The following is a 22010-nucleotide window of genomic DNA, read 5'->3' on the forward strand; positions in this document are numbered from 1 at the left end:
ATGCTATTTGTCTATTGACACATAGTTTCTTGACTTTTCACCATTCTGGTTATTCTCTGGATAACTTTTCTTTTTCCAATGTCCCATTCAAATGTAATGTCTAGAACTGACTATAATTCTTACCAAATTAGATACTGCAGGGAGATATCATTGTTTAGCTTTTCTGAGGTTTGTGATGATGGTGGATTATGATTATTTATTACAAGTACATTATTTTAGACTAGGTTTAGGGCTGTCACTTTTAGACAGGTTCCAACATTGAGCTTGGTTCAGGAAGGGTTTAAATTCCACATATGAATGAAATCGTGGTATTTGTCTTTCTCTGACTGACTTATTTCACTTAGCATAATACTCCTTAGCTCCATCCATGTCCTTGCAAATGGCAAGATTTCATTTTTTATGAATAATATTCCATTTTACATTTTTGTGAATAATATTCCATTGTACATTTATACTGCATCTTTATCCATTCATCAGTGGACACTTTGGTTGATTCCGCATCTTGGCTATTGTAAATAATGCTGCAGTAACCAGAGGGCTACATATATCTTTCTGAATTTGTGTTTTATTTTCTCTGAGTAAATACCCAGAAGGGGAATTGCTTGATTATATGGTAATTCTATTTTTAATATTTTAAGGGACGTCTATACTATTTTCCATAGTGTTTGCACCAATTTACATTCCCACAGTGCAGGAGGATTCCCTTTTCTCCACATCTTTGCCAACATTGTTCTTTCTTTTTTTGATTTTTATTATCATATAATGTATTATTTGTTTCAGGGGTACAGATCTGTGATTCATCAGTCTTGCACAATTCACAGCACTCACCATAGTACATAGCCTCCCCAGTGTCCATCACCGAGCCACCCCATCCCTCCCAGGCCCCTCCACTCCAGCAACCTTCAGTTTGTTTCCTGATATTAAGAGTCTCTTATGGTTTGTCTCCCTCTTCAGTTTCATCTCGTTTCATTTTTCCCTCCCTTCCCCTATGATCCTCTGTCTTGGTTCTCAAATTCCTCATATCAGTGAGATCATATGATACTTACCTTTCTCTGACTGACTTATTTCGCTTAGCATAATACCTTCTAGTTCCATCCATGTCATTGCAAATGGCAAGATTTCATTTTTTGATGGCTGCATAATATTCCATTGTGTGTGTGTGTATACACACACACACACACACACACACACACACACACACACCACATGTTCTTTATCCATTCATCTGTTGATGGACATCTAGGTTCTTTCCATAGTTTGGCTATTGTGGACATTGCTCCTATGAACATTGGGGTGCAGATGCCCCTTCGGATCACTACATTTGTATCTTTGAGGTAAATACCCAGTAGTGCAATTGCTAAGTTGTAACGGTAGCTCTATTTTCAACTTTTTGAGGAACCTCCATACTGTTTTCCAGAGTGACTGCACCAGCTTGCATTCCCACCAACAGTGTAAGAGAGTTCCCCTTTCTCTGCATCCTCACCAACATCTGTTGTTTCCTGACTATTAATTTTAGCCATTCTGACTGGTGTGAGGTGGTATCTCATTGAGGTTTTGATTTGGATTTCCCTGATGCTGAGTGATTTTGAGCATTTTTTTCATGTGTCTGTTGGCCATTTGTATGTCTTTCTTGGAGAAATGTCTGTTCATATCTTCTGCCCATTTCCTGACCAGATTTTTTGTTTTTTGGGGTGTTGAGTTTAATAAGTTCTTTCTAGATTTTGGATACTAGCCCTTTATCTGCTATGTCATTTACAAATATCTTCTCCCATTCTCTGGGTTGCCTTTTAGTTTTGTGGACTGTTTCCTTTGCTGTGCAAAAGCTTTTTATCTTGATGAAGTCCTAATAGTTCATTTTTGCCCTTGCTTCCCTTGCCTTTGGCAATGTTTCTAGGAAGAAGTTGCTGTGGCCGAGGTCAAAGAGATTGTTGCCTATATTCTCCTCTATGATTTTGATGGATTCTTTTCTCATATGTAGGTCTTTCATCCATTTTGAATTTATTTTTGTGTATGGTGTAAGAAAGTGGTCTAGTTTCATTGTTCTGCATGTGGCTGTCCAATTCTCCCAGCACCATTTGTTGAAGAGACTGCCTTTTTCCATTGGCTATTCTCTGTTTTGCCGAAGATTAGTGGACCATATAGTTTTAGGTCCATTTCTGGGCTCTCTATTCTGTTACATTGATCTCTGTGTCTATTTTTGTTCTGGTACTATATTGCCTTGAATTTATTTATATTAACTACTATTCCTAAATATTTTATTCTATGATTCTCTAAATTTACTGAGTCCAAACTCCTGTAATAATTTTCTTTTGCAGTAATAGTATTTATCCGTTTCTGTCTTACATGGTTGTTTGTATGTTTGCCCTATTTGAATTCATTCTTGTAACACTCATAAAGCATTGTCTCTCATATCTTCAGAATGCAAAAAAATGCTGGTTTACTAGATCACAAGATTGTCTTCTCTATCCTGTACTTTATATAGTACTGGCTGCGTTGTGTATTATTTTCACTCTAACCATTTGATGAAATAAATTTATTTGTGGGCAAATGCATATCAAATTATTTTGTCAATTATAGGATGGAGATAAGGGAATTTAACTTACTTTCAAATGAAATGTTTTTATATTAGTGTTATCATTCAGCCAAGCATTGCATGTTCCTTTACCATTAGGATCAAGATAACATATCTTATACTTGAGCATTGATTTTGTAGAAGGCATGCCACTGCTTGTGCTCCTGTGGCCCTTAAAAAAAGGGCTAAGTACAAAATACTTCTCTATTAAGCTTGGATTCTTTCTCAGAACCCTTTTCCATGCTGTGGTACTGATAGTTACTATAAGTGATTGGAGGAAGAACCTAATAATTGAATATTTAAATGCTTACTAGATCAAGTGAGAGTATTATATGTACATCTTGCCTTAAATACACTTGACCTTTAAGCAATATGGGTTTGATTGGGTAGGTCCAGTTATACATGGATTTTTTTACAGTATAGTTCTGAAAATATATTTTGTCTTATGATTTTCTTAGTAACATTTTCTTTTTCTCTAGCTTACTTTGTTGTAGGAATACAGTATATAATACGTATAACATAGAAAATATGTGTTAATTGAATGTTTATGTTATTGGTAAGGCTTCTAGTCAACAGTAGGCTATTAGTAGTTAAGCTTTTAGGGGAGTCAAAAGTTATACATGGATTTTTGACTGTGCAGGGGGTCAGCACTCCTAACTCCTGCATTGTTCAAGGGTCAACTGTAATTTAAAAAACTCTTCTCTATTTGAGTGGCAAAGAGTTCTTGTGAAAGGAATGAATCTGATGTGGTCTGTGGTGTCCATGAGACAATAAGAAGGAAAAGATAAGATAAATTTTTTTGATTTATTGGTTGAATCCTGAATTGGTTGAATCCTGAAATACTGTAAATATCATGTAACTAGTCCTCGACTGCAGACATAGAATATACTTAGAGATAGAGAACATCTGTAAATTCTTGTACCTCTTGACCACTGAGTTTTCCTAGCATGTTATGAACAATAGTGTTAGAAATTTTACTATCTGATAAAACTGAATTCTTCATTTTTTTAAAAAAGGTACAGCTGCTAACTTTCCTTTCAGCTACAGTATAATGTTCCTAAATCTATATTTTATTACCCTTCATATTAAAATAAAGGATAATGGTTACTCTTAACACAATGGCTGTTAATCTAATGGAACATTTTTTTGTTTTACAAGGCTGTCTGTATAAACAATCATTAATCTTTGGAATATCAAGGTAAAAGTCTTAGAAATACTCAGTTACTAATTTTTAAAGATATTGTAAAACTAAGTTCTGATGTAAAGGGCTAGTATCCAAAATCTATAAAGAACGTATCAAACTCAACACCCAAAGAACAAATAATCCAATCAAGGAATGGGCAGAAGACATGAACAGACATTTCTCCAAAGAAGACATCCAAATGGCCAACAGGCACATGAAAAAGTGCTCAACATCGCTTGGCATCAGGGAAATCCAAATCAAAACCTCAATGAGATACCACCTCACACCCGTCAGAATGGCTAAAATTAACAAGTCAGGGAACGACAGATGTTGGCGGGGATGTGGTGAAAGGGGAACCCTTCTACACTGTTGGTGGGAATGCAAGCTGGCGCAACCACTCTGGAAAACAGTATGGAGTTTCCTCAAACAGTTGAAATTAGAGCTACCGTTCGATCCAGCAATTGCACTACTGGGTATTTACCCCAAAGATACAAATGTAGGGACCCGGAGGGGTACGTGTACCCCAATGTTTATAGCAGCAATGTCCACAATAGCCAAACTGTGGAAAGAGCCAAGATGCCCATCGACAGATGAATGGATAAAGAAGAAGTGGTATATATACACAATGGAATATTATGCAGCCATCAAAAGGAATGAGATCTTGCCATTTGCAACGACGTGGATGGAACTGGAGGGTGTTATGCTGAGTGAAATAAGTCACTCAGAGAAAGACATGTATCACATGACCTCACTGATATGAGGAATTCTTAATCTTAGGAAACAAACTGAGTGTTACTGGAGTGGTTGGGGGTGGGAGGGATGGGGTGGCTGGGTGATAGACATTGGGGAGGGTATGTGCTACGGTGAGCGCTGTGAATTGTGCAAGACTGTTGAATCACAGATCTGTACTTCTGAAACAAATAACGCAACATATTTTAAGAAAAAAGAAAAAGAAGAAGATAACAGGAGAGGAAGAAAAGGGGAGTATGTCAGAGGGGGAGACGAACCATGAGAGATGATGGACTCTGAAAAACAAACTGAGGGTTCTAGAGGGGAGGGGGGGAAGGGGATGGGTTATCCTGGTGATGGGTATTGAGGAGGGCACGTTCTGCATGGCGCACTGGGTGTTATGAACAAACAATGAATCATGGAACACTGCACCAAAAACTAATGATGTAATATATGGTGATTAACATAACAATAAAAAAATAAAAAAAAAACAACTAAGTTCTGATGGCAGAAAACCCATAAAACAAAAGTTTGTAACCTTTGTCATGTTTTGTATATAAAGAAATAAGAATTTGGCTTAGTTATTTCTGCATTCTTTAGTTGTTTGTTCATTTTCTCATTGCTAACCTAAACTTATAGATGCTTTGAGAGTAGTCAATCTTCTAAACTAGGGAAATATTTTTTAATGTAAATAAAGAGTAAATATTTTATGGGAGAAATCTTTGTCCCAATTTTTACCAATCAAGAAATTTAATATTGCTAAGGGCATGTTTAAACAGGTCTATTAGAGGTTTAGATTTTCCAAAAGGTCCTTCCAAAGATTTCCTAAAAGAATAATTTTAAGGTTAAGATGGTTACAATATAGATTTTTCCCCTTAGAGCAAATACTAAGAAAATACCTAATATTATGACTTTATAGAAATTTAATCCCAGAAATAGCGAAGCATAAAATTGAAGGTATGAGAAAAGGAACTTATTTGTTAAAATGGCTAAATCAATAAAGGTTAATGTCAAAGAACAAAACTTTGAATTCTGATGAATTCCCATGACCAAGCAGATTGATCTGGTGTTTCATTTATTTATCATTTCATTTATTTTGAAGGTTTAGAAATTGAACTATGGTTCAACTGATGGAAATTATATTAACTTTGCAATATATGAAATTCACAGCCTTTTTATTTGGAGTGTTGAAAAAGAAATTTTTGTTTTAAAAGTAAATCTATTTTATTTAGCCCTTTAAAAAGATTTAAAATCCTATCAAATGCTAAGCAAAGCAAAGAGATTTTAAGGAAATGATTTTTAAAAATATTTTAACATACACTATTCTGGCTCTTAGAACAAAGGAAAAACTATTGACATTTGTCCATCTAACAATTTCCTTCTAAACATATTCTCATTTATTGTAGAACATACACCAACATATTAACCTTTATTAGACCATTTTATTGAAATAGGCTGATATGATTCATTTACTATAATCAGAAAACAGTAGAAATACATATTACCTTCTTATATCTTATTGTCAAAGGAAGAACGTTAATGAAGAAAATTTTAAGTGGTATTTAAAGAATGAAATCATTCATGAAACTTATTTCATTTTTCAGGGGGTGATATTTAGATATATTTAATACAAAATGAAACCACAAATTATTCATGGAAGATTAAAATTGGGTATCACTGGGGCACTGGGGTGGCTCAGTCGGTTAAGCATCTGCCTTTGGCTCAGGTCATGATCCCAGGGTCCTGGGATCGAGTCCTACATCAGGCTCCCCTCTGCTCCCCATTCATGCCCTCTCTCGCTATCTCTGTCTCTTTCTCTTTCTGTCAAATAAATAAATAAAATCTTTAAAAAAATAAAAATAAAATTGGGTATCACTATTTGACAGTCAGACCAATGACTTTCCAAAGTCATCCTAATCCCCAGCACCTACGCATGGCAGAGGATAATTAAGACTGAAGATTGACTTAACTTTGCTAATTAGCTGACCTTAAAATAAGGAGATTCTTCTGGATTATTCGGGTGGGTCCAGTGTACTCCTAGAGGTCCTTAAATGTGTAAGGAGAAGCAGAATAGTCATTATCAGTGTAAATGCAGTCTACGAAAGACTCGAACAGCCATTGCTGGCTTTAAAGACAAAGGAGCCCACCAGCCAAGAAATGCAGGTGGCTTGTAGAAGATGGAAAAAGCAAGAAAACGGATTCTTCCCTAGAGTGTCTAGAAAGGAACACAGCTCAGCTGACACCTTGACTTTAGACCAATGAGACCCATTTCAAACTTCTCACCGCCAGAACTGCAAGATTATAGATTTGTGTTGTTTTGCACCACTGTTTGTGGTAATATATTACCACGATAGGAAATGAACACAACCATAGTAATAATATTTTTTGGACCTTGTAAGTTTAAATCTTTTTTAAAGATTTTATTTATTTATTTGACAGAGAGAGAGAACACAAGCAGGGGAAGCAGCAGGCAGAGGGAGAAGCAGGCTCCCTACTGAGCAAGGAGCCTGATGTGGGACTCGATCCCAGGACCTTGGGGTCATGACCTGAGCCAAAGGCAGATGCTTAACTGACTGAGCCATCCAGGCATCCCTTAAGTTTCAATTTTGAGACCAGTTGAAGGAGAAGTACCTAGCAATGATAGTAGCCACAGTTACCCCTAGCAGCATTGGCTGTTCTGTTTACATTTTATAAAGCTCTTCTATGTGAGTATTTCATGGGCTCTTCATTATAATTTAGCCAGGTAAAAGAGACTATGTTGGTGCATATTTGACAGCTATGGAAACAGAGCTCCAGAGAAATGATGTGGCATAGACAGAGATGGGGTTCAGTCCCTCATCTTCCCTTGCTGAATCCTGACTTTGGCCTGTGTGCTAGCCCAGCACTGGTAAACACTGAGAAGACTTTTAACAAACATGAGGCTTGTTTTATTTTCAAGAGCTTAATTACACTTTGAAGGGTTGGCAGCTGCTTGGGTTTCAAACCAACCTTAAAAGTTATGAATATGTCTGAATTTGCTCTTAATAAATCTTCTCAGGTTTGCATTGTGGGTAGGTAAGTACAAAGAAATTAGAGTTTCTTATGAGTTTCTATTGGACTTTGAAAAAATGGAAAACAATTTCATTTGTTTTCTGAGTTAAGGAGATCCATTACTTGTTCAACTGCTGGGAAAATTGAGAATGAATGATCTCTCCTTGCTATGGTTTAGTATTTTTCAAGTTTCAATCTACTTGTATAATTTATTTTATTTTGAATTTAATATTACTGAATTAATTCAGCTTTTATAACTTATATCAGTCATGGAATAAAAAATTCTAGGCCCTTTTTAAAGATTAACAGTGGGTGAAAGGATTGGACTCTGCCATGGAACATGGTAAGGTAGTGGGGTCAGTGTTGTGTGGCTATTATGAGTATGGGATGCCTGAATTTCAGTTTTGGTTTCCTCCTTCCTAGCTGTGTGACTTTAGGCAAGCCATTTATTTTTCAGTACTACCAATTCTTCATCGGTTAAATGGGGTTTGGAAAAGTTATTAATTTATAAGAGTTATACCAGAATTAATTGAGAAAACATGTGAAAAGTATTTAAGACCCTGCCATATAAGTGTTTGTTATTATTATACAATTCATGTTTAAATTCGATACTTTTTTTTTTAAGATTTTGTTTATTTATTTGACAGAGAGAGACACAGCGAGAGAGGGAACACAAGCAGGGGGAGTGGGAGAAGGAGAAGCAGACTTCCCGCAGAGCAGGGAGCCCGATGCGGGGCTCGATCCCAGAACCCTGGGATCATGACCTGAGCCGAAGGCAGATGCTTAACGACTGAGCCACCCAGGTGCCCCTAAATTCAATACTTTTAAAAGAAAGGAAAAACCTTTTTTTAAAAAATATTTTATTTATTTATTTTGAGAGAGAGAGAAAGAGAGTGAACAAGTGGGGGGAGGGGCAGAAGGAGAGGGAGACAGTATCTCAAGTAGACTCCATGCTGAGTATGGAGCATAATGTGGGGTCTCGATTTCAGGAGATCATGACCTGAGCTAAATCAAGAGTCGGCCACTTAACTGACTGACCCATCCACGTGTCCCAAGAGAAACTTCTTTTAAAAACTATACTTTGTAACCTTGATATAATGATTTTACCTCAGTTACTATTATAATCAAAGGTAAACTTTTTGCATCTTCAATAAAAAAACTAGTGCTTTTATGATACTCCTAAGAATTTATTTCCTAAGAAATAAAAGATTTATCTTCAAACTGGAGCTGTTTAACCATACATGAATAGGGACAACAACCACATGGAATTTGTAAAATATGGGATGTAAATTATCAATAAGTTCTCTAATGGAACATTCTTTCCATTTCCCTATTCTATATACCACATGAGGAGGAATAAACAATTTCCCAAAGTTGCCAAAATCTTAGCATTTTTACTGAAAACTTCATCATGTTTTATTGTTTTCTCCATATTATCTTTGAAATTGGTGACAGTGGTCATGAGTAAAAACAATCACTTTAGGGAACCTGGGTGGCTCAGTCGGTTAAGTGTCTGCTTCAGCTCAGGTCATGATCCCAGGTCCTGGGTTCGAGCCCCACATCAGGCTCCCTGCTCAGTGGGAAGCCTGCTTCTCCCTCTCCCACTTCCCCTGCTTGTGTTCCCTCTCTCGCTGTCTCTCTGTCAAATAAGTAAATAAAATCTTTAAAAAAACAAAACAAAAACACAATCACTTTATGTTATATGTGGCATTCTATACACCCAAAACAAAAACAGAAAGAAAACCCCCAAAAACCCAAACCCAAATTTGCAATGTGAAAACTTAGGTAAAAATAAATATCTTCATTAAAATCAAAATAGGCAGTGATTTTAAGGCACATGGTTAAATAATAAGCTGTATATACACACATGTATATATAATTTGATTAAAAAGATAGCTTTTAGGAAGGCAGTAGTGGTTCTAAATCAAAAGGATAATTATTGATAAAAATGGTGGTTAATATACAATGTATTTTGGTTATATATCATTGTTCATTAGAGAAATTAGAATTCTTAATTTTAGCATTATTAATTCCTTTGTGGAAAACAGAACCTCATTTTATTTTAATATTTGGATAGAGTTACATTTTAGAGACATTTTCCCCCAAAAGGAATATCTGCTTCATGTAAACTGTAAAATGCCAATGGAATCTGTTTTAAAGAATTTTGGCGTATTAACTGATGGTTTATTAAAACAGACAAGCATCAGGAAAATTACCACTGCCATTTAATTTTTATTATGACTTCACTTTTGAATGATAATTTTTAGCAGGGTATGAATTTCTAGATTGACAGGTTTTTTTTCCCCCTTAAGCACCTTGACAAGTGATTTTCTGTTGCTGCTCTGTGAACTATAGTTTAGAACACGATCTTATATTGCCAGTTTGGAAGTCCTGCTGATAAATTATATTGAGACTATGACAGATTCAGTCATCAAGACAGGCTAAATCAAATCATATTTGAGACATATTACTGACAATGATTAGTATGCAGGATAAATAAAGAGAAAAGACAAATGACATGTAAAATGAGCATAGCATATGAACAGAGATTTCACACAGGAAAAAAAACATGTTTTTAATAAACATATGAAAAGATATTAAATTCCTTGGTAATCAGGGATATTCAAATGAGATGCCACTTCTCACTTGCAAAATTGGCAAATATTTAAAAGATCAACCTTGATGTTATTTAATCATGTTGAGGAATGGCAACTCTTGGGTACCGTTAATGGGGAGTGTACATGAGTAATAATAATAATAGGAGTATAACTGTCAAAGAGAAATTACATTGGACAAGTTAAACAAAAAAGGAAGACTATTCAAGACTGTTGTAATTGATGAGAGAGATTGAACTCAACTATGCTGAAACTAAATTCTATCAAGAATTGGTGTTGTACTTTGTCAGATGCTTTTACTGCATCTATTGAAATGATCATATGGTTCTTATCCTTTCTTGTTGATGTGATGTATCACATTGATGATTTATGAATATTGAACCACCCTTGCATCCCAGGAATAAATTGCACTTGATTGTGGTAAAGGTTTTTTTTTTTTTTTTAATCTATTGTTGGATTTGATTTGCTAATATTTTGTTGAGGATGTTTGCATCTATGTTCATCAGTGATATTACCCTATAGTTCACTTTTTTTGTATCTGGTTTTGGTATCAGGGTAATCCTGGCCTCATAGGATGAATTTGGAAGCTTTCCTCCCTCTTCTATTTTTTTGAATACTTTGAGAAGAATAGGTATTAACTCTTCTTTAAATGTTTGGTAGAATTCATCTGTGAAGCAGTCTGATCCTGGACTTTTGTTTGTTGGGAGGTTTTTTGTTTGTTTGTTTTCTATTACTAATTCAATTTTGTTGCTGTAATTGGTCTGTTCAAACTTTCTATTTCTTCCTTGTTCAGTTTTGGGAGTTTATATGTTTCTAGTAATTTTTCCATTTTTTCTAGGTTGTCCAATTTGTTGGCATATAATGTTTCATATTATAATCCTTTGTATTTCTGTGGCATCGGCTGTTCTCCTCTTTCATTTCTGGTTTTGTTTATTGGAGTCATGTCTTTTTTTTTTTTTGATGAGTCTGGCTAAAGGTATATTAATTTTGTTAATTCTTTTTTTTTTTAAGATTCTATTTATTTATTTGACAGAGAGAGACATAGTAAGAGAGGGAACACAAGCAGGGGGAATTGGAGAGGGAGAATCAGGCTTCCCCACAGAGCAGGGAGCCCGATGTGAGGCTTGATCCCGGGACCCTGGGATCACGACCTGAGCCGAAGGCAGACACTTAACGACTGAGCCACCCAGGCGCCCCTAATTTTGTTGATTCTTTCAAAGAACCAGCTCCTGGTTTCTTTGATATGTTCTGTTTTGTTTTTTTTTTTTCCAGTTTCTATTTTGGGACAGAAGAGAGTGGCATGATATATTCAAAGTGTTATGAAGGAAAAAAAAACTGCAACCAAGAATACTCTACCCAGTAAAGCTATCATTCAGAATAGAAAGAGAGATAAAGAATTTCCCAGGCGAACAATAAAGGAATTCATGATCACTAAACCAGCCCTACAGGAAATGTTAAAGGGAACAAATTGAGTAAAGAGAAAAAACATAAGCAGGAGTAAGAAAAGTAGAAAGCAGTAAAGCAGTAAAATTAAGTGTTATCTATAAAAATCAGTCAAGGTGGTGGCACCTGAGTGACTCAGTCAGTTAAGCATCCAACTCTTGATTTCAGCTCAGGTCATGATCTCAGGGTTGTGGGATGGAACCCTGCACTGGGCTCCTCGCTGAGCATGAAGCCTGCTTAAAATTCCTTCTCTGCCCCTCCCCACCCTCGCGCGCTCTCTCTCTCTCTCTCTCTCTCTCTCTCTCTCTCTCTGTCATAAATAAATAAATAAATAAATAAAACCAAGTGTATGTAGACAGGAGTGGCTATTTTCCTTTTGGGATGATGATGAGAAAAATATTTGACACTGCCAGCCATTTGATGTATTAGCCAGTTCCCTCCTGTCCTATGCAAATGTTTTGTTTTGTCTTTTTCTTCTAAAATAGAAGACTCCAAAATTTATCCTACAAGCAAGAAAGAAACTGAACAAAGTGTATCAGGGCTCAAATAGTATACATTATTTCATTCTGAAATCTTATAGTTGCACTTTGGACAATCTTGTGGGAAGAATATTTTGATGGAGGTATGATTTTTAATTGGATAAATTTATATCCTTTATTAGAATGAAATAAAAGGGAGAGGACCTTTTGTCACATTTCTGTTGAGATATTCAAAAAAAGGTGTTTTTTGGTAAAATATTTTTAGGAGAAAGAGACTGGAGGCAAATAGACAATAGAAATGGTTGGGTGAAACATTTAAACACTGAAATATTAACAAAAAAATTAGAATTGAGAATATTTTCTATCTAGAAGAGTTGTTTTTTCTGACTTTTTTAGATACCTCAGCATCTACCTAGAGAGTATCTTCTCAATTTAAATATTGTCTACAGAAAAGGGTCAATTTTACGTCTCATCAATTTCAAATGTACTAATAACAAAGTGCAATTTTAAGGTGATTATAAACAATTTTATATAAAACAATGGTAATAAAACCTTTTTTTAAGACATATATTTTCCAAAAAAAATATTTCATTCACATGGGATTAGAAACATGCAGCTGAAAAGGTTGCAAATATATTAAAACAATGATTATTCTGCCTACATTATTCTTAATGTTCAGGTGATAATTATATTTGAGTATTTTTACTTTGCTTTAATGTATCTGGATAAATGTTATTATTTTTTTTTAAGAAAAGTTTTCAAACCCTTCCTTCAGTCATATTTAGGAATTCCCTGGACATGTCTTATAAATGCTGGTATAATTTGACACTCCCAGGGTCCTGCTGAAACTGTGTTTTCTGCCAGGGTCCATCACTATTCCATCAAGGCAATGCTTCTGCCAGGTGCTGCTGTTTCTTGGTAGCTTGGTAGAAACCATGATGTCATGGTATTAGGCAGGCAGTGGTGTCCTTTAGCACAGACTAGGATGCTGCTTGGCAGTCCCCAGTGGCTCCCATGAGTATGATGGTTTCCTTTGTCTTGACCATGACAAAGCTGACCCTCAGGTCAGAGGAAAAGTGGGGGAGGTGTGTTCCCTCTCTCCTTTGTCTTACACTTTTTTAGATGGTTTTAAAGCAGTTTGGCTTGTGCTTCTTTGATTTGCAAGGTTTTTAGTAAATTCACTTTTTAAGTTTTTGTTTGGTGTCTGTTTCTAGAATGTGTCTGAGGATTTTCATGGGGCAGAATGTACCACAGTGTACCCACAAACTCCCCTCTGGCATTTAGAGTCAGCCTTTCTTTCAATTTGTTCCCTCCCAGGAGACACTTCTGGTCTGCTACAAATACTTGTCAAGTCATCCCTTCAAGTTACCAGACATTTCCAGATATGTCTCAGACTCATCGGTGGTATAACTTGAGTTGTTTTCCCAGGAGACTTCTAGTTCCCTTCCAAATATGCTTCTCTCAAATCTGTCTGAATTCCCACAGTGGGCACAGCCTAGATTCAGGTTGAGAGTTCCATTATATAATGAACTTAACAAGTAACAAAATGTTTCGAGCAGCTCTTTATTTTGAGGGCATTCAACAAATATGTATCAGGTATCTACAGTGGGACAAACATAGTGTTCATTGTCAGGTATATAAAGATTTCCAAGGTGCAGTCCTCATCTTCAAGGAATCCAGGTTAGCAGATGGATACATATTAATGCGTAACTATAATTCATTGTGATAAGTTATAGCAAGATATGTGAAGCACAGTGATAACATTATAACACGGTGGGGATACGCATACGCACATAGAGATGGAGATATGAAGATTTCTGGAGTATGCTTATGGTTGCAGAGGGTGGAGAGGAAGAGTTGAAAGTAATGGTGTGGAATGCAGACTGAAGGGTGGACATAAGCGAGATATAAATGCTGTGTTCCATGCTGAAAAACTTCAACAATTTAGAATCACTGGAAGATTTTTTAACATGGCAGAGACTTGATCCTATGTGTTTTAGAGAAATGACTTATTGGAGGGGGCATGTATGGATTAGATTGTACTTGTTAATAGAATGGAGACAAAGAGATAAATGAAGAGAGAGTATTGCAATTGCCTAGACAAGAGTTGATGAATAATGCACAATGGAGATGAAGAGGCTATTTCAGGATGATATTTCATTATTTAGGAGAGAGAATAAACAGAACTCAGTAACTGGATCTGGGCAATCTGTGAGAGAGATGTAGTAGTTAAGAAGACTCCTGGATGACATTCTTAAACTACTTGAAACAGGGAATGCAGGACAGGAAAAATCTTAGGGAGGAAAAATAATGCATTCCCTTTATAAATGACTAGTTAAAGGAGAGAACATGGATAGTAAAAGGAGATTAAAATGGGAAAGAAAATGGAAGAGACAGGAGAAGTAAAAAATAGACAGAGACAGGTAAAAGCAAAAAACATGTAAGAGAAAATCATAAACAGTTGTAGAGTGATACGTAGGTTTATTTTGAGAAGTAATTCTATTTTCAGTTCTTTGTAGTATGACATCTAAAAGCAATGCCATTTTAATTTTGCAACTATTGGCATTCCTGTTGTTGCTGCTGTTTTTTTATTCATGATTACAAGATGAATATGGTAAATATTTATTCTCGAGTTGGAGAAAAGTGAAAAATGGTATGGGAAAGGGAGAGAAAAGAAAACAGAAACCACTCCTGGCTATCATTATTCAGTAAAATCTGTCTATCAATGATGCCAGCTCTTGCAAAGGAATTTGTATCTTTAAAATTAGTATTCCAGAAAAACCAACAGATTTTCACTGGATTCATATTCAGTTAAGAGATTGGACACCAAGGAGCTGGAAAGATGGGATATATCTTATGGTTGTTTTTTAGTTTCTTTCATGGACTGAATAGGTAGCCAAAGCTACTTGTATAGGTATAAATAAGACATAGAATCATGGGGTTGGAAAGAACTCACGTAGGTTATTTTCTAACCACTGCTTCCATAATTGTTTCCACATGAAAATAACACATGCTTGCCTGGCCAAGTGTTCTTAATTCACAGAACTGTTTGGTGGGACGGTAAGGTTGATTTTGGAGTGAATATGTAACAAATCTAAGTCAACAAACTCAGAAATATTTATGAAGAACTGGGTCTTCCTTTGTTCAGGGCATACAAATCTTGTCAAAACTACTTGCCTTAAAAATGTTGAAGAAAGGTAAAAATTGGATTTTTGCCTCATAAAATCACTATGAATCAAAATTATTCTCTATGAATTTTGTTTTACAATTACCAAGGGCAGATATATTTTGAAATATGATTTATATTAGAATATCCAATAACATCCAATTGATTCTCAGTTCCTGAAACCGTGGCTTCAGATTTGATCAATGCAGAGTGAAGGATCAGTAATTAAACAATAATGATTTTTTTCAAGTGGAGGTAGTTAATATTATTGTAAATTGCTTTGCTGTGAGTAGGCTCAGGCTCTTAATGATTTTGTAAATGATTTTGGGAACAAAACCAGGCTTTCAATTACATTGTTATTTCAGGCCTTAGTATATCGAGTTTAAAGAAAGGCATATAAGCCTATAACAGAAAAGGTGTGTGACAACCTGAGAATTACTTTATTAACTTGCGAGATAGCCTCTTCAGATACATAAGAGCCCTTCGATTATTTTGATCATTCACTTGCCAATTTTCATGAGATGTACATAGGAAGCAGACAGTTGTGCTGGGCAGAAGAATAAAAACAGGCAAGAAATGAGCAAGCCTTCAACCGCATTGCTCTTCAACACAGCAAATACTGTGGATTTTTATTCTAGTGGCTTGGAAACAGTAGGGGACCATATCCTTAGTTATAGTCACCCATAGGTAGGGATTGCTTTCTTCATTTTGTGGCTGCCCTGAGTTGTTGGCCTGAAATGTGTAGGCTATGATGCTATGAGAAAGGCCTTAATGGTTCAGTGGTGGTCATTTTGCTCTGGAGGGAAGATTGACGTAAGTTAGTGACACACTCTTTTCTCACACTATGATCCATACGCTCTCTGAACTTTGTGTGGGGAAAAGTTAAGCAAGTCTTGACAATTCAGCACCCCTGAACTCCACTGACCACAAAGAGTGATGTGGTGAATAATGGGAGAATCAGAGAAAGGTGTGCTCCAGTAGCTCAAACAAGAGTATCTCCCGCGGTTTACACCATCTTTTCAGCCTAACCATCTACAAAGAAAGGATGGGGTGCAGTGTAGTAGTTCAGATAGTTCTTATGCACAAATTCCATGAACTTGGCATCTGGTAGGCCATGTATTACACACAATTAGCACAGAACTAGTTACAGCCGGTTGCAATTTGGTGTGAAACATGGAGTTACCATCAGATACTTATTTACCACAGTTCTTTTTCTTGAGTGGTGCCATACAATCAACATATCAATATGGATTTTCAAATTTTACTTACTTTGTAATGTAATTTAATGCATAAGTAGTGCTTGGATACCTCTGGAGGATTTTGTAGAGAATCCCAGACATCAAATAATTTCACACATAAATACCTAAGTATGTTTCTCTAATACATGATGACTTTTTAAAAAATGAAACCACAGTAATTTTAACACATCCAACATATTGAACATTTATTTCTCAATATTGTTGAATACCCAGGTTATGTTCTATTTTCTCTCATTGTCTCAAAAATATCTTTTGGTATTTTGTTGGAATCAGGATCTCACATTTGTTGATTATATCTCTTAAGTTCCTTCTCTTTTTTATTTTCCTTTTACTCTGTAATAGTTTTCTTCCTTCCATTTGTTGAACATACTAGATCGTTTGTCCAGTAGAATTTCTCAAATTTTGGATTTAGCTGATTACTTCTTCTGGCATCTTTAATATGGTACTATTTCTGTATTTCCTGAATTTCCCATAAATTAGATTATATATAGATGTTTGATTATATTAAGTCCCTTTAAAAAATGCCGTATTCTTACTGTACTACATGAGGAGGTACATATATACTGCTGTTGCTTTTTAATGATAAGATTGATAAATAGGTTCAGGTGGTGTCCGCCTGATCCCTCCATTATAATTCCCCAAATACCTTTCAGTGGTTTTAATGGCCATTGGTGATTGTTCCTAAAATCCATGATCTCAATAGGGATTGAATTCTAACACTGACATTTGTCTTGCAATTATTAGTTCTGATTCTTCTATAAAGAAGATCTTTCCTTAATAACAATCTGATCATCCTGAAATATGATCCATATTGGAAGACAGGATAATGAGAGATTGTTTCCATTGATTTATCAATTATCAGCATGAGTTGATGCCCTAGCAACATTTAAAGGTGACCAATTAAGTCTTATTATAGGATATCTTATTTATTTTGTTTACCATTATGAGCTTGTTATATATAAATATATAAACATGTAACATATTATTTACAAATATATAAAAATATATAAAATGTTTGATATGCTTCAATGCACTGGAGTCATTATTTTTTTTTTTTTGGCTGCTCAAATTGTCCCATCTTTGGTCAGTGGGAATGATTGCCTATATTTTAACATGACCCCAGTTGTTTTTCATAGTCTCTTTACTTTCAGGTACAAGCAAGATATTATAAGCTTAATTTGACATTTCCTTTTCCAGACCTGAAATCAACTATTTCTCCAAATTCTCTGGTTTCTTTAAGCGGGTAATGGTATTTAGAAACCAAAATAGGGACACTAAAGTTTTTCATTGCCATTGGATCGTCATTGTTTTTAGGCCTGTTTAGTGGACAGAGCTAGGAAATAGAAATATTTCATAAAGAGAAAAATAAATTATGAGTATACTAAGTTGAAATTAATTTATTTAACATTATTTTTAGTATTATACTTTATCTATTGTGCTTTTGACTATCTGTATAGTGTTTTTAGCTGTTTCTCTAGGGCTTAAAAAATACTTAATTTTTACAGTCTGTTTGGAATCAGTATTTTACCACTTCAGTTGGAATGTGGAAGCCTTACTACTTTATAGATCCCTTTCTGCTACCAATGTGCTATATATCTACAAACACTAAACATCAAAACAATGTTATAGTTTTGCTTTCAACTATCAACATATTTTTAGGTGCTCAATAGAAGAAAAATAGTCTTATATATATATATATCCAGATATTTACCATTTCTGTTGCTTTTTCTTTGTTCCTGAGGGTCCACATTTCTGTGTGGTATTATTTCTTCTCTGTCTGGAAAGCTTCCATTAGCAATTTTTTTTTTTCTTTTTAAAGTAGGCTGCATGTGCAGTGTGGAGCCCAACATGGGGCTTGAACTCATGACCCTTAGATCAAGACCTGAGTTGAAATCAAGAGTGGGATGCTCAACTGAGTGAGCCACCCAGGCACCCCTGTTCCCCATTAGCAGTTCTTTTAATATCCATCTGCTACTGAGTCTAGCCAATGAGTTTTTAATTATGGTTATTGTATTTTTCATTTCTAAAATTTCCATGTGGGTTTTTACATTTCCATTTGGTTCTTCTTTATATATTCCATTTCTTTTTGAGACATTTTATTTTAACATACATTACAAAGAATGTTTGCATTTTCTTACCCCAGTGTACTTTTAAAATAGCTACTTTAAAATATTTGCCAGATAATTCTATAATCTATGTTAATAGTGTGGATGTTGGTGTCTGTTGATGACCTTTCTCTATATGACTTGAAATTTTTGTAGGTCTTAATATGCTGAGTAATTTTGGACTGCATCCTAAGTATTTTGAACATTATATTGAGGAGTGTGTCTTATTTAAATTTTATGGAGAATGTTGATATTTTTGTTTTAGCAGGCAACTGACCTAGTTAGATTTAGGCTGCAAGTTCCAACATGACTTTTAGGGGTGATAATTCCAATGTCAGTTCAGTTTTCAAAGCCTTTATATTGTTCCTTAGATCTGCCTTGGTATGTGCCATCCAGCAGTCAGTCTGTAATCTGGGCATTGGTATATCTGTTAGTTTCCTTCCCAGCATCACTGGTATGCTAATTAGACCCACACATCTTTTATCTCCCTCCAGAACTTTCTGATTTCTGAGACTCCCCCTTTGGTCCTCTGGTCAGAATTTGGAGCTCTAGTTACCCTACTTTGTTGTATTCTGTTGCTCACTTCTGTGATTGAGTTGGTGTCCTGGTCCAAGAGGTAAGACATAGAGAGGGAGGGAAAGAGAGAGAGAGAGAGAGCAGAAGGAGAAGCCATTGAGTCTTGCCTTGTACTTTAAAAATGGCAGCAATACCTGAGAAGAGGTGTAGCCTTTTTAGCCCTGTGGGTTCTTGTGGCACTTGTGGTTTCCATAGCTGTTCCTGACTCCCCACTACAGGATTGCCTCATGACTGGAGTGTTAGAGAAAGAGAAAAAGGAAAAAGAAAAAAAAAAAAACTTGGGATTTCCATGTTTCCTTTAGGGGTCAGGAGTACCCTTTTCTGACCTCAAACCATTTGCTCGTTGGCTTTTTCTGTCTGTCTGGATCATAGTGCTCACTTCTGGGTTTCTGGCTGTGGTAAATTCAAATAGGGGGATACCAGAGGGGAAAAATGGTAAACTCCACTGATTTAGTGTTTTTTTTTGGATTCTGATAACACCTGCTGTTATTTATAGAGTCTTCAAATAGGTGCTCTTGCATTCCATCCAGGTTTTATAGCGTGTATAAAAGTATAGTTATGTATTCAGTGGAAGTAAAAGGATGAAGTATGCTTATTCTATCTCAACAGGAACCTGAGTCTTTAAAATTGTATTTTGTTTTTAATTGTGTAAAGCACTATGTGGTTCCAAAGCCAAAACTATGAACAGAATTCACCTAACAGAAGTCAAGCTTTTTTCTTGTTCTTTTTCTCCCTCCAGAGATAACCATACTTTTAAGGTTTTTTATTATCTTTCATTCTTTAATATTGAAAAGTAAGCATTTATATTTGTATTCCCTCCTCCCTACTTCTTACACAAAAGATAACATGCTACAAAAATTCTTCTGCATCTTCTTTTTCTCAATTATATACCTTGCAGTCATTACATAGCCATTTATAAAGATTTTCCTTATTCCTTTTTAAGAATGCATAGTGTTCCATTGTATGAACTTATCATGGTCTCTTAACTAGTCTCTTATTGGTGGACATATGCATTATTTTAGGGCTTTGATGATTACTAATCAATATGGATTTTAAACCAAACTTTCTTATTCATTATACTTGGGAAAATGGAATATAGTAAGAATCCTTCACAGTGTTTTTTATAACCCAAATTATTTTGGGTTCCAGATGTAGTTTATAGCCAGTGGTATAAGAGATTAACAAATCTCTTAGTTATAATTCTTAGATTCATTACACATGCAGTAAGACTAAGATATTTGAATGCTGAGGTTTGCTCATGGGCACTGTCATTAATGTCAGGCCACTCCTGGTAATGATGATTTATGAATGGCTTGAATTTCTTAAGCAGTTTCCCTACTAGTATTGTTGGAGAGGCAAAAAAGCTATCGGTTTTTCAGCACTGAATTGGTAATAGAAAAATAAGAAATAGGACACTTAAGAGAAAATACCAGAGATAAGGGTGATGATTAGTAACAGTGAGGTTGCTCCACAAACTGGAGTTTAGTAATATGAATACTGGATGGGAAGAAAACTGAGATCCACTGAAGGAGTCACTACATCCAAGAGGCAGTGTACAGCAGAGGATGGGAAACTAGAAAACAGAAGGTCTGGGATAAGATAAAGGCAGCCATCTGCTGCCATAGTACCTTTTCAAAAGTCTTTGATCCCACCCCCATGGGGATATTTCAGTTAAAGGGACAGCCCAACATTTGGTGTTTCTTACCTATCTAACTCTAGTTTCAATGCAAGCCAATTTGAAAAATAGGTTAATTTTTCTATTGTATCAGTCTGAAGATGTGGATCAGAAGATTTCTCCCCCAACCCCTTTCTTTTATAACATCAGTACTTCTAATATAGGAAATAGTGTAATCCGGGATTTTCAGGGCCATATGGTTCAGGGTTTTTACATTTAGTATTGCTCTCTTAGGTCATAGACAAACATGTGGAAATAATATTTGAACATGACTCCAGCGAAGTCTACATAATGACATAATTAAGAATGTCATAAAATGTCATGAGAAAGAAGGCCCCTAAGAAATTTGTGATCAGAACAAATTTTTAAATACTTAGCAACAGAAGTAGTTATGGGTCATCTTGACTCCTACAGTAACAGAAGAGATTCAGTTGTCAATTTCTGCTGGATTCTGATCCTTAGGTGACATTATTTTTGAGCAATGTTTATGCCTCCACATTTTGGACTGTTAACAGTTAAGAACAATTCTAACCTTAAATTTGATGTTGGACTTTTAGAGTTAAGAACAGTTCTAACTATAAACTTGAAATATTTCTGTTAGGATTCTGATTTGTATTAGTTATAATGTAGCTTGAGAACTGACACCTCTAACTGCTTTCCATTTTGGAAGTGTCTAATGATTCTATTTTCTAGCATGAAGTAATTCAGCCCTGTCTGCCTTTAGCTAAAGAATAAAATGATAAAAACTTAAATAGTCTAAGGACAGCCTGAAATTCCTACTTTGCTCTTAGAGTATATTATAGATGCATGTATGGAATCTTGCTTGGATAAATACTGGTAGTACTAATATGGTGGCACTGAAATGTCAATCTGGTATTTTGCTTTTATCGTGTGGATATACAAATTTATTTCTCTGGAAGTCATTCTCAATTCATCCACTGTGGTGCCATATTTGTATTCTTAGAAATTCAGGTTATTTTGAAGTGTTGAGAAGTTCAGAGGTGCACAGAATTTCCAAGCTGAAGATGGTCAAATTGACATAAATGTTAAAATGTGATGATCTTTTGTAACATCCTTAAGTGCCTGGTGTTGGTGAAGGGGTTGGGGAAAAGGGATAGATATTTACTGAACTTTCTCTATGTGACAGGTAATCTGTTAAGTGCTTCACATATATATCT

Source organism: Callorhinus ursinus, unplaced genomic scaffold (assembly GCF_003265705.2).
Source record: "Callorhinus ursinus isolate GAN/ISIS: 27379988/994484 unplaced genomic scaffold, GSC_fseal_2.0 scaffold8, whole genome shotgun sequence".
In the NCBI taxonomy this organism is placed as follows: domain Eukaryota; kingdom Metazoa; phylum Chordata; class Mammalia; order Carnivora; family Otariidae; genus Callorhinus; species Callorhinus ursinus.